The 13,764-nt window shown below is 40.5% G+C and overlaps 1 long non-coding RNA gene across 3 annotated transcripts in view; it reads right to left on the bottom strand.

The window, feature by feature from the left end:
- Positions 1–8,452: 8,452 nt before the first annotated feature.
- The window catches only part of LOC113746858 (uncharacterized), a 193,449-nt gene continuing 188,137 nt past the window's right edge, over positions 8,453–13,764 (bottom strand). For all 3 annotated transcript variants that reach the window (XR_003463197.1, XR_003463200.1, XR_003463198.1), the window contains one exon: positions 8,453–8,515. This is a non-coding gene — a long non-coding RNA (uncharacterized LOC113746858). The remainder of the gene's footprint in view (positions 8,516–13,764) is intronic.

The raw sequence follows: 13,764 nt of genomic DNA, 5'->3' as shown, positions 1-13,764 counted from the left end.
ACCATAACCCTCACCTCACTCTCTCCTTCCAAGTATGAAGAAACTATGGTGGCAGCACAACTCTCATAATAATGCGATAATACTTTTTCTGTTCTGACTACTGTGAAACATCTGACATACTGTAGTTCACATGGCACAATTCTTAGATTCATGTATTATACACTAGTGAAAACAGACTCATGATATATTCCATTTCTTCCAATAGAGCAATCTAACCTTACACACTGGAGCATATCAAAGAAAAGAAAAAACATACTTTCAGCTGAACAAAAATAGGGTAGCCTACTTTATGTGGTGCTCCTTCACAATCACAGGATGAGCTGAGCCACCAGACAGGAGGTTTACAGACTCATCGAGCAGTAGTCTACTCTCCCCGAAGGAAAGTAATTCTTGTTTGGCCAAAAAGTTGCTTGATTTGTTGCCAGGCTCTTTTCTGAAGTCCTTTGAAGGGTCTGAAAAGTTGCCAAATCTAGTGCACTGTTGCTAAAAGTAAAAGTACATTTCCAGTCAGCCGCATTGGGTTTCACATGCTCCTTTTACAATGTGTCAGGCAGTCAGTTAATAAAAAACAATTCACTCTCCTACACATTAAAAATGACTCACAGAGTCAATTTACCGGCTCAATACAATAACAGGTATTAGTTCAGTCAACAATTGTTATGTCATAGTGGGCAGGTCGGTTTCCAGTAACAATTATTCTCCAGAAGATTCAGGTTTAGTTTACATACACACACACCCAAACCAGAACAGCCACATTCAGACAAGTATTAGTAATATAGATTTTACATCCGTGGTCGGGGTGACTAATACTGTGGGGTAATGTGTGATCACTCAGACCCATGACTCAGCTAGATACATACATTAAAGACACACAAGAAGTCGAGACAAAAATCACTTAATTGAAACTAGATGTAAGGTAGGTTCTGCAGCATTAGCGCAATACAATGCATGCTGGGAATACTGGCGAAAGCCGAATAATTTTAACATCGTAATGTTACAGACTAACAGTGCTCTTCTAATGTTGTCATCAGTTATCATCTTGTGATCAAAGATTAAATGATCATAAATCACTTCTATCAAATTTAGTTAGCTCTGTAACTTGACTTACATGGAGATAATCTTTTTTCAAGTCAAGTTTAATTTGTCGTTATCACGATCGCAACATTTTCTAAACCTGTGATCATTGGTTCACATCTTGTAAATGAAATCATGAGCTGAATAAATGTGTGACTGATCCTCTGAAATGGCTTTTAAACCGACAAACAAAACAGTTTCATCAAGGATGAAGTGAGATTGAATGTGTGTGAATTTATAGTGCTTGTGCCACTCTTCTAGGATTGTCCAGTCTGGATAAAATCATTATCTTTTAGGGCTTTACAAAGTTGTTATAGACAATAAACCACAACATAACCATAAGCAATTAAACTTCAGATTAGTTTTAATGGTTAAAGTTTCTGCAAGGTTCAGATTTATCGGACTAATTCCAGTTGGACTTGACCGGCTCCCCCCTGTGAAAAAATCCCTAAAATCCTCTCAGCTAACAGCAATGAACAGCATCTTGTGAAGCCTCCTCTCAGCAGGTTTACCTTATTAGAATTCAAGGAGCTCACTGTTTGCTATATAAGGGTCCGGTGTTGAACCTCTGAGCACTTGGCTTTCCGATCCATTTAACAAATTCCCTTTTACTACGCTACATTAACTTGCACAACACTTTAGAGAAAACAGCTCGTCATGAGCTGTAGTATATCTGAAATCAAAATCCTGAAAATTGAATACGATCTGCTTTTTAACCTCCAATTTTGGCAGAAGATCTGCTCAGTGGTTCACAGCAGAATAGTGAGGTTGAACAGGTTGGTGCTTAGTTGTTAAAGCACAAATGAGTAGCAGGGCATGTTTGAAGTAGACCATGCCAGTTCTGCAGACCCAGCAGGCCAAAAATAAAAAGGTGATTCACCTGGTGTGATATTCTGGGAAATAAATTGTGAAATAAAATTCTCCCTGTGTGCAGAAATCGCTGGCACAGTCAGATTTCTCAGTTGGCAGTGCTTCTTTTAGCCCCCAGTGAACCCTGCCTTTATCTATCATGGCTTCTTTACTACCCAAGCTCCTGCATGATGTTTTTCCTTTTACAGATCCATTGAGTGGAGTCAGTCAGTCACGGCATGCATTGTATAATTCCAATCAATCTGAGTTATAAAATCTTGACATAGGCCGAGGCCGCGCTACAGCGGAAATTTACAGCTGTTTAGACTGCAAGTCATTTCCCCGTGACATGTGCACAGACTGCATCGGCCTTTTGGAACTGAGTGAAAATAAAACCCTGCCTCAGAGAGTCTTCAAATCAGAGTTTTACTCCCTCTTTAAAGCAATCATTGTGTGAGTGAAGAGGAGGAGTGATTGGGTACATTTACTGCATGAGACTGCATTAATATGCTTTAGTCTGCTGTCAACTGTAAGAAAAAAAAAAGCTCACTGCAGGTCTGTAAGTAGAAAACATTCTTGGTGTTTTTAAGAATGAGCAGCATGGTGAAGCAGCCCTTAACACCTCTAGGTGGCAGCAGAGACTGTTTATCTCCTCAAGGGGTGCGATTACTATTCACAGCACTAACCAGGGTACATATCAACCCAAGACATACATGAATCGATTCAGTTTAATGTATACACACGGCTGCACAGAATGAAATATTCACTTGTATATGACACTTGTCCGGAGGTTGAGTGCAGCTGTTATGAGATGCAGCAGGATGCTGCTGTCATCACCTTGAGCGGCTCTCTGAGTCTCCGAGCATGTGTGCGACCGACAAGTTCAGCATCCACATCCAAAATTAAGTGTGTGTTTTCATCACACACACTGAAGCCTAATCTCATTGTGTGTTTGTGTGTGTGTGTTTGTGTGTCATGTTTGCTCTCAGCCTGCAGAGATTTGTGTTTTGTTTATTCCACACGTCAGTGTTTGTCAGATACTGCGACCTCTCCATATCTCTTAAGAATACACCCAACGCTTTTGATAATGTGTGTTAATTTATGTAACATTTGTTGTTAACATATTTGTTTTAGTGATCCTTTATCCACTGTGTACACACTGTGGGCATGTCTATAGTCTGCTGATGGAGCTATCCTTTGGGTATAATAAAGGATATACTGAAATTAAAAGTGTTATGCTAATTGTACATACCAAGTGCTCAAAGCTATTCTCCATCTTCTTTATGCATGCAGGCTTAATTCAATGAATCTGTGCAGTAGCACTTTGGTTGAACTCAATATACAGCAACTGAATGTATGCCAAGTTATACAGATTAACAACGTGACATACTGGAAGCAATATTACAATTATGTCATAGCAATTTGTTAAACTGTCTCTGGGCCGACTGCATGCACAGAGGGATGACTTACGGTTTTTGTGTGGCTGCATGTGTGTGTCTGTAAATTTGCTCCTTACAGGAAAAGGTTGGCTGTTTTTTGTTTTATGAGTCAGTTTTTGGCAGTTATATAAACCTTTCCCAGCTGGCTGGTTGCCTGCACAATTGCCTGCTATTAATGTTGATGCATAATTGCATTACATAATGTGTTGTGCTGTCTTTTAGAGGAGTCAAACAGCTGTGGCTATTGGCTGTCATTGGAGTCAAGCACTCTCCTCTAGTATACTGCCAGACAACAGCCTAATCATAAATGAGACTGTCGCAGGCTATTGTCAGTTTTAAGGCATATCAGTGGGGGGGTTTGTGACAGCACTTCAATATATTTTTTTCAATGAATTAGAAGATTTTAAGTCCAGGGAGATTTGATCCCCTTATATTCTTTTATCAGACCGCTACTAATTTAAACACAGCAGTCGTACAATGTCATCAGTGACAGACTCTCTGTTATAGAGAGAGGGAGGGAGAGAGAGAGAGAGAGAGAGAGGGAGAGAGGATGAAGAAGAGTCGAGCATTTGCTGCGACTGTCTTTGCCTGCTGGTTCCCCAGCAGATGGTAGTGCAGCATCGCAGAGGAGCATCTCTCAGAACGGCATGAAAATGGTGCAGGAGACGAGCTGTCTGAAAATGAACGCTGCAGATTCTGAGGTACGAACCTTAATGGGATAATAGGGTAATATCTTACCTAGACCATCATTGTGCAAGACAGCACATTTTTAAAAAAAATGACAGAATCACGAATGACAGCAATATATCTTTCAGCATCTCCCATATGGTGTACCCGGGGGGACGATTAAAAGTGGAGCACATTGATAGCCGGGGTGCAATGAACGTATGTGCGTATGGCTGCAGTTTTGAATCCAGTCACTTACGTAAATGAATCCAGGATTGAGTGCAATCATAATATTCAAACTGCAGATTAAATACTTGATACTGCAGGGGCAGAGATAGCCAGCTGGGTTTACAGAGAAAAAATAAGGAGGAGAGCAAACATCAAATGTGCTTACATGTGATAAGTCATATTTGTTTACAAGAGCTTCATTTGCATCACAAAGAGCATATTTTACAGTAGGATTTGTCATTTTTGTTGTGCATAGCGTTGGCAGGTGATATCATAGGCATTCTTATGTAAACTATAAAGCTCCCTCTACCTGTTACAAGGCTACAACACGTTGCCATCTCAAATTTGGCCTTTTCAAATTTGCCACGCAGCAAGTGCATGCTGAAAGTGAGATCAAAACGGCCTGATTCATCCTAGACTCCAACTGCCTCTGCCCCTAAACACAAAGTCAAGTATTGTTTCTGTGTCATACTGCATGCCATTTGGGAAATATCCAGGCTGTCTTTTAGAGCTATATTAGAAGGGCACAGATAGATTCCCACTCTCAACAAGTGCTTGAAGAAAATTTGGTGAAAGCATTTTGTCACACAGTAGCAAAAAAAACACTCAGCGAACAGCGAGTGGCCACGTATAACAATGCAGCATTTTCTGTGCTCACCAAAATGGAAGCAGAAGGCAGGATGTCATGCTCTGGTGATGGAAGGTTACGGGGCAAAATTATTAAGGAGAACAGATTTTAAGGTGAAGCACGTCCTGCCTTATATGTTCTGACAAAAATATCACTGTTGGAAACATCAGCCATGAGTTCTAAGGGAGAACTGTATCCTTTGAAGTTGTGCAAAATGGCTCTCATCAGATGAGAGCTCTGCAGACGGAGACATCCAGCACATAAAAAATGCTGTGATTGGAAACCTGGTAAGCTAATGAGTTTGCACTTCTATCTTCTCAATTTGTACAGGCTTTTGTGCCAAGGCCTTTGAGGCTTTTCTGTGCCAAGTCTTGTAATAGTGTTCTCATTGTTCGCCTGAGAATCTGACACTTTTTTTTTTTTTTTTTATAATGAAACTTAGGGGGAATCCATCTCCAAACTTTTTCACATGGGAAAGACAAGGAGGCCAAGAAAAAACCACTGTGAAATATGGCTATTGCTGCAGTGAAATTAAGATGACAAAGAAATGGCAGAAAAAAAAAAAGAATCCCGTCTTAAAAGGCTCTAAAGGGTGGATATTTCACAACTGCATCTGAGCTGCAATGCGGCGTAACAAGTCATAAGCAGTTCTTGTTAAAGACTTATGAAAACATATTTCTCATTTCTCCTCACCCCTCTCCTTGTGCCAGCCCAAGAGACTGAACTCCTGCAATCTTATGAGCAATAACCATCTGTAACTATTAGCTATTGGCTCCTCAAATAATGCCTATATTAGAATCTCATTTTTCCTGTCTGAGTTGTTGCTGTAGAAGTGAAATTATTTAAGACTGCTTGTGTGGTCCCTCTCCCTCTCCCTGCCTCTGTCTCCTTCCTTCTCTCTTGGCTTGTCCCTGTCTAAGCAAACAGCATAACTATCCGATAAATGAGTACAAATGAGAAAACTAACTTGGGAGTTAGGGTTAGTTATTTATTATTGGGAGGGCAGTGACCACAGTGCTTATTTGAGCTTAAGATGCAGGCTGTTGAGATTCGCTAGGAGCGAATCTAGAGGCTGGTTGAATCTTCAGGCATGTCCAATCCTATCCATTCAACCATTAATGCCCGAGACTAGACCAGAGGAAACATTATAGCCCTCAGATCAACTCTGAAGCAGAGTGACCAGGGTCCCTTTTCCCTCTACGAACTCACTACATCCTTTGCCCGATTCAATAATTCCTACACATGACAAGACAGTACAGAACAGTCTCCATATCCTCCTCCACCTCCTCACTATTTTAAACTACTGTACACTCAGCACTTTTTTAATTATAGCTACTTTCGATGTAATAATCAGATGTCTGGGGAGTCGGAGGGGGGAAAAACATGCGGCAGTGAACAGACACTGCACATTATCACATTATGCACTTTGTTATGTATGTGAATCTGTTTACACACAAATGTTCTATAGGTCAAAGTACTGAAAACGAAGCACGCTGGAAACTATTTAATGAGATACCGAAGAGAAAATTAAAACAAATTCCTCCGGTAAAAGTATGAATCCCTCTGTACAGTTCAGGAGTACAGTACCCGCATCTCACTCTCTGCCATTCACACACACAAACGCACACACACACGAGCGCACATAAACGCACACAGTAATTCTATGAGGCTCAAGGTTGTCGTGCTTATTGAATATATCAACTTAACCACTGATGTCATTGATCAAAAAGCCAATTCCAGTTCTATTATTGTGTTAGAGGGTAAAACAATTGCCAAATGACTTTGTAAGGTGCACTCACTTGGTAAACAGATCTGAGATCCATTAAAGCCTTGGAGATTATCAAGCCTCAGTCCAACAATTTGTGGAGATTGCTCTAAACACCTTGCTGGTGACCTTCCCCGTCCAGTTGAAAGTCAATGGGAAACGTGGCAAGGAGCCCGCCAGCGCCACAAGCAGCCCCTGCACTTTAATTACACCGTACCTCAATGGCTGGCTTTTCCCCAGTCTGCTCTATTCTCTTTTATAACCGCACGTCCCTATCAATACTTCGGACCCACCTATATAGTCCACATGTGCCATAGGCTTAATAGCCCCCATGATACTGGCTGGCCACACTTAATCAGGGTATCTTTGCTCCATGATAGATATGGTATAGCATGAACTCTATCTCATCAATATTAATGTCAAGACTTTACTCCATGGTGTGCTTTGTGGTTTACTGTAGCTGCCTCTCTCTGACCTCTGTGTGAGGAACGTGGATGTTTTCCATGTGCTTAATCATAATGCACAGTGCCTTCTGCATTGATAGGTTAATGTACCCGAGAAGATCAATGCAGTCTTGAGGACGTCTAGTACAACAGACATTTAAAGGTTCGGGAAAGGCTTTAACAATGAGTGCAGTCTGTCTATGTTAGGATCTCAATTCAGCTTAATTAAATGAGGTTGTGTAAGGTCTGGTGACCAGTGTGATGAGTTACTGTGGATAATTGGCGAAAGCATCTGTTCTAAAGAATGCAAATCCACCCAGGAGGTCATTAAGAGCACATAAACAATATTTTCTACAGATATTTTGAAAAAGTATTCCGAAAGGTCAGAGGCAGTTCAATGCTTCCTGAGAAACAGGCACTATAATGTTTGCAACGTATAGCAGATTCAACTCAAAGCTGTCTTGATGTGGTTTCAGTTACAGCTACATAATGTTGTAAAGAAATTCTGGATATTTGAAGATATCTGATCCCGATCCCTGAATAACACCGACTGGCAAGGGATCAACAGTAGAAGCATTTTTGTTCTGGTAATCTCCATAAAACTTTATGCAAATCTGTCTGGGAAAAAGAGGGAGAGGCTTTTTGCCTCACACAGAGAACTCAGCAATAATTGAAAAACAAGTCAGAAACTATTTTTATCCCTCTGTGTCAAATAATGTTTTCAATCTGGTATTAGTAGGGAAGGAATATGGTAAAAATGAAAAATAAAAACTTCTTTTACATTTTTTTTGTTTTGTTTTTTACACCTGGGTTACTGGATCTTCCTCTAATGGGGAAAAAGCCTCTGCATGGATACAGTGAAAAAAAAAAATGCTCCCAATGAATAAATGATGAAAGGAAACTAGGTACTTGCATTAATTTGAAGAACATTTCACAGAGTTTTAAGCCAAGGTTTTTCGGGGATCATTTACCTCACGGCGGGGTGTTACAACATGCAGCCAAATATAGCAACACGTTGAGGAAACTTAAAAAATGCAGTGTACATGACAGCCAGTGAAAACATTGCGCAACCTTTTGTATTTTTAAAGGCTGGTGCTGAACTAAACTAAAACAAATGGCTGATTTTACAATTAAAGATACAGGATCTAAAGAGTAATTAACTTCAGATAAATCAAAGAAATATGATCTTTTCTTGTCTTCATCTCGACATCTTACCTTTTATCTGATTGTGTGTGCATGCCCATGTAACACTATATAGCTGGTTGTCATAGAAACACATTTTTAACTGTAAAAAAAAACATCATCATTATAACATGACGGCTCTACTGGATTTTTCTGGTGTGGTGCCAGTGTGGTTTACCTGTTCTAGCAGAGTTTTACGGTCCAAGAGCTGGAAAGCTTTTGTCGTCTTCATGGTGGAGACCTGAAACCAAACATAGTCGTGTGCCAGTGACTGGTCTGCGTGACACGGTCATTTATCTTTAGAGGAGAAGCTATATTGTAAATCCAAATGTAAAGACATTGAAATAGATCCCTCGCTAAACAGCTCTGCAGAATAATAATTAATATGAAGCCCTGGGCTTGTGTCTTAGCAGGGGTCCCCACCTATGGTGCCAGTGCAGAAATGCCCCCCAGCAGACCTAATTTTATTTACCTACCTCTCTCTAAATAACCAGTTTTATTTCTGTACTTCATCGCTAGAGAATAGCTTTTGTAGCATCTGAGGAAGAACTTCTGATAATGTAGGTAAACATTTTAACACCCTTTACTTGGCAAGCTCTTTCGTGAGAAGAATAAATAATAAGAGCAATGATCTGTCCCACATGGAAAATTATTTGTGACTAGTATTACATCTTAACAGTAAGATTTAGGGAAAAAAAAACCTTAATTAGCGCCTCTTGAGAGCAGAAACATCCAAGATTTCAAGGGTAACACTCAGCCAAAATCTGAGCCAGTACATTATCTCTCACATTAGTTGGTACCCTGTGCTGCAAGAGAGAGCACTCTTTTCATTTAGAGATATACTATATGGCAGGTGCTGATGAATAAATGTAAGTTCTGGTTGTAAGCCCAAATATTTTCAATGTTTAATTAACCAAGCTGCCACCGAGCTTCTCTCACTCGACTTTTACCTGAGTCAGACTCGTTTATACCACCATCATGTTGAGTACGGCTGCATTTCATATCAGAAACTAGAGCGAGACAACATCTTTTATTTTCAGTTTCTATTAGTTTCAAGGTTAAGAAATTGTATGCTGAACGCTGACCTTTTCCAAGACGGGCTCCTGTGGCTGTGATGTGTTTCCAACTTGTGAAATATGATTGAGCCATACAGCTCTTGGTCGGATGTGATGGTCTTAATTGGCATGTGATTGCCCGTCATGAGTCATCACACGAATGCTGTTTGTTTTTTCAATGTCATCCGCTGTGTGCAAACACATGGATCCAACAGATGGCAACATTGTTCCTTCATCACCAGAACAGGTTACTTGGCGATCTGCCAGTGAGGTATGGGTGCATCGACAAACCCTCCAAAATAAAAAAAACATACACAGCCATCAAACACAGAGTGTAGGCGATGACGATGTGGCTAATTGTTGCCATGGTGATCTGGTCTTTGAGATAACGTCTAACGGTAAGGCAAAAAAGCCTTGTAGACAGCAGAGGAGAAAATGAGAAGGGGGAGGAGAGGAGGAGATGAAGAGGGTTAAAGAAAAGGAGCACTAATGTTCCATGTGGGAGAGGAGTGTAGGGACCCTGTAATGTGAGGTCAATTCAATGTCTCCCTATCATTTTATTGATATAAATACTTTTCGATTCATTTACTCAAGAATTGTTTTTTATCCTTTGAGAGTATCACTTCTCATTCTACAACCACTAGTGTTCAAAATGGATTTGAACCGAGCCATGGTCAACATCACCAAGGTTATTGCTAGTAAGGGTTGTCTCTCTGTTTCACTTAAGAGCTCTTTGCATACCGAACGTTTCAAAAATTGCTTAGATGAAAGAGCCAAGAGGTTGTTTTACCCAAATTTAATTATGTTTCTGAAATGTAGGCCTATCCAGAAATGATTACATGTCTTGGACAAAAAGCCCTCTTGCACAAGTCATCTACAAGTAAAAAATTACATGCTCATGTATTTCTAGCTCAGACGAAAATGGATTTCTATCTGCCGTGAGCTACAGTTTGCAGCGTGTATTTATCCTTTCAATCACCTCCGGGATCCTTTCATCAGGCTTTGACTACGACTGAGGTAGCATGGCTGGCGCGCGCGTTGCTTGTTCAAGCAGTGTTACCCCACAGCAAGTGCCGAGTGCCGAGTCAGTGTCTGCTGTGTTAATGTTATGCCAGGGAGAGACGCCTGGCCGCAGACTGTTGCATCAGACCTTCCTTTTGTTTAACGGCACAATGAATAGTGGATGCTCGTGATCGCAAGACAAAGAAAGTGGGAGCATAAAAACAGAGAGCATGAAAAAAGGAAGAGGCTCTTCATTTCAACAGCATAACATCATCCTGTGTTAGAAAAATCTGACTAATCCAGTTTTCCCCATGGTCAAGGTCAGGTCTTTAATAAGGCAGATATAAATCACCACTGCGTTCATATTTCCCTTTGGTGCTATCCGAGACCCTGCAGTACTGTTGTGTTATGTATTATCACATGGGAGCTGCCAGTGGTGTGGGGCAAACTATGCTGAGCTGTGGCTTGTCACAGCGCTGTGTGTCGTATGACAACCTGCTACCTGGCAATAGTTTCCACTGGGGCTGAGCGATAAGAGCAGGGCTGCAGATAAGATGTCTCCTATTCTGGATGTGCCAGGAGCACATGCCATTTACAAGGAAGGAACTGATCATTTTTAAACAAGTCTAAGGACTGCCAAGGACTCTGTTTCACTGAGTCCCACAGCACAAGCTGGATTTGTTTTCCACCTCATGAAACTGCTTTTGTAGTGTGTTTGATGTCACTTACAAAAAAAATGTCATTAACGGCAGGAATTTCATTGCTGCCATATTTTATTTAGTGATGACTGGTGAATAGCAGCCACCACTGTACGTGACTAATCATTACTCACGCCCCCGACTGCAGTGTGCCTGATAACGACGTGGGAATGTGGATTTGTCTTCACTCCCACACAGGCTGTTGGTAAATGACAGTGAAGTGACGAGTCCCGACGATTCTGACATGATACATGTCGTTTCTCGCCGAGCAAAATTTGTCAGTAAAACTCGTCACTGTGCCACTTGTCACGGTGCTCCTGCTACTCATCGCCGTGCCTGTCACTGTGATGTTTCAACATTTAAAGATGACCCCATTCCCTGTTCCCCTAAATATTCCTAACTGGAACTTGTCGTGTGCCATATAACACAATGATCAATATTTTGTGCATGTTCTAATGCAAAAGAATTGTTGCAAATGTTTTTGTTTTTTTTCCCAGCCGCATCGTGCTGGGAGAGAATGTGTTTTTGCCATGTAATGCACCCCCTCTGGTTCTCTCTGCTCTCTCCCGATGTTTACAGGACAATTTGTTTCTGCAACAACCTCTCAGCAGGAGTGTGTTAAATTAGTGGGGCGTGTGGGTATCTGCAGCCTGTGCGCGCACATGTACATCAGGCTGTTTTTCTGTGTATGTCTGTGTGCACATACTCTTGATTGTGTATTTCACGTGAGCTTAAACTAGGCAGTTGCTAGGAACGCCACGTAATAGCAATCAGCTAAGGCTTCATTAAAATGTAAATTCTACCCAAGCCTCTTGTGAGTCTTTACAGTGCTTCCAAAATAACTGAGCGGAGGCCTTCTGGGGACTTCACGTATGATCTAATCTGTGTGTCTTATTTGAAAACCTCCCCCTCTCTCTCTCTGCAGAAGCAGAATTGGAGCGCCCCGTCTGATTTGGGGGGAACAGAACACTTGCCTGGCCGGCTTTCAGACTGTCCCGCTTTCACTGTTTGCTTTTCAAGAGCAGCACAAAGCTAATTAGACAGCTGGTGTTGAGCCAATTTGTGTCCCTCAGTCTGTTGTTTACCCACTTTTTGCATAATGCAGACGTGATTGTTGACATTGTATGATGCCGCTACATGCTCGCAAGTGGCCATTTGGTTTATTTTCCTTGGTGTAGCCTGAGTGGCAGGAAGCGGGGTTTTCTTGGTTTTGGGAAGCATGTGTGCGTGTGTCAATTGTTTGTCTTTGTGTCCTGAGCACTTAGCCATTTGCAATTCAGACCAATACTCAATTAACCGGCATTCAAAGAGATTATGCTGCCATTCTAGCTCAAGTACCAACAGGAATCTCCCTGGCTGCAGTGTTGTTGTATACAGCTCCAAATCAAATTAGCCAGTTTTCTGCACTTAAAATCTTGGAACCAGTCTTCAGTATTTTTACAGAGAAGACTAAGTATTATAAAGAAACAACTCCATCAAATGCAGATAAATCTATTTAAGTTCTTATTACAACCAATATTAAACTGTGTAAATCAGATTCCTGAATAACATTTCGTCAGAATTATTCTAAAACTATGATTTGTAGAATAATGTTTACACAAGGCAACTTTCTGAAATTAAATCATGTTGGAAAACGCACGCTCTGACAAACAACATAAATTATATTAAGCAAGACAAATGTCATATTCTACCTGAGGTGGAGGATAACTATATATATTGTATATGTATTGTAAGACTTTAAGTCTTTCATTTTTGTGCTGATGTACATTTAATTTAACAATTAAAATACAATATAAGGACAATATTAGCACTTTATATTATTTCACATGTGAAGTTAATGAAAGCTAAATATTGTGATAAAGCCTTACATTACACCATTAGACTTATCACATAATGACAGTGTTGTCTACAGATCAATGCATCAATCTATGACTTAAAATTAAATGTATTCATTAAATTGAGAATGCACAACATTTACCCGTAATGGATTATTATGCATTATTCCAGTGTGCTATAGGTTTTACTTGGGTAAGCATCTGAATACATTTACCATTAATGTATACTGCACTGTATATATTTTGCATACCTAAAAGCTTTTGTCGGCTGCTAATACATTTGCAATAAGTTTTAAAGTCTGTGAAGTCACATTACAAACACAAACTCAAACTTTAACTTGAAGTGAAGTTGTCTGTTTCTCTCACACATGACTTCATGTTTTTGCCTGACATGTCTGAATGATATTTCCCTCCAACCTCTCGCTGATATGAATCAAATCAACACATCCACATTGACATATAACAGTAACATCCATCAGTCCATCTTTTATATCCGCTTATCTTCTTCACAGTATTGAGGAGCTGCAGCCTATAGGTGTTGTAAGGCCAGCAGTCTATCACAGGACTAACACATATGGACAAACACATTCACACTCACATTCACACCCACAACAGGAAATTAAGAGTCTCCAGTTCACAAGACCGGCATGTTTTTGGACTGTAAGAGGAAAAAGGAGCAACAGAAGCAAACCCACGCAAATAGTATAACCCACTGAGCTATAATTGTGTTACAGGCGGCACAGGCAAAAAACATTGCTCGCTACATTCCTTCCTCACGCAAAGTCTGAGTTGGGGGTTAAATATTGAATGCTCTTTATTGCGTCAGGAATGGGCAAAAAATGCTGAATGTATCAAAATAAACGACTGCAATCCCACCTATCAAAATAAAATTATTGCTCT

Source organism: Larimichthys crocea, chromosome I, assembly GCF_000972845.2.
Source record: "Larimichthys crocea isolate SSNF chromosome I, L_crocea_2.0, whole genome shotgun sequence".
Taxonomy (NCBI): domain Eukaryota; kingdom Metazoa; phylum Chordata; class Actinopteri; family Sciaenidae; genus Larimichthys; species Larimichthys crocea.
The sequence above is the reverse complement of the archived record's forward strand: the minus strand, read 5'-3'. Positions and strand labels throughout refer to the sequence as shown.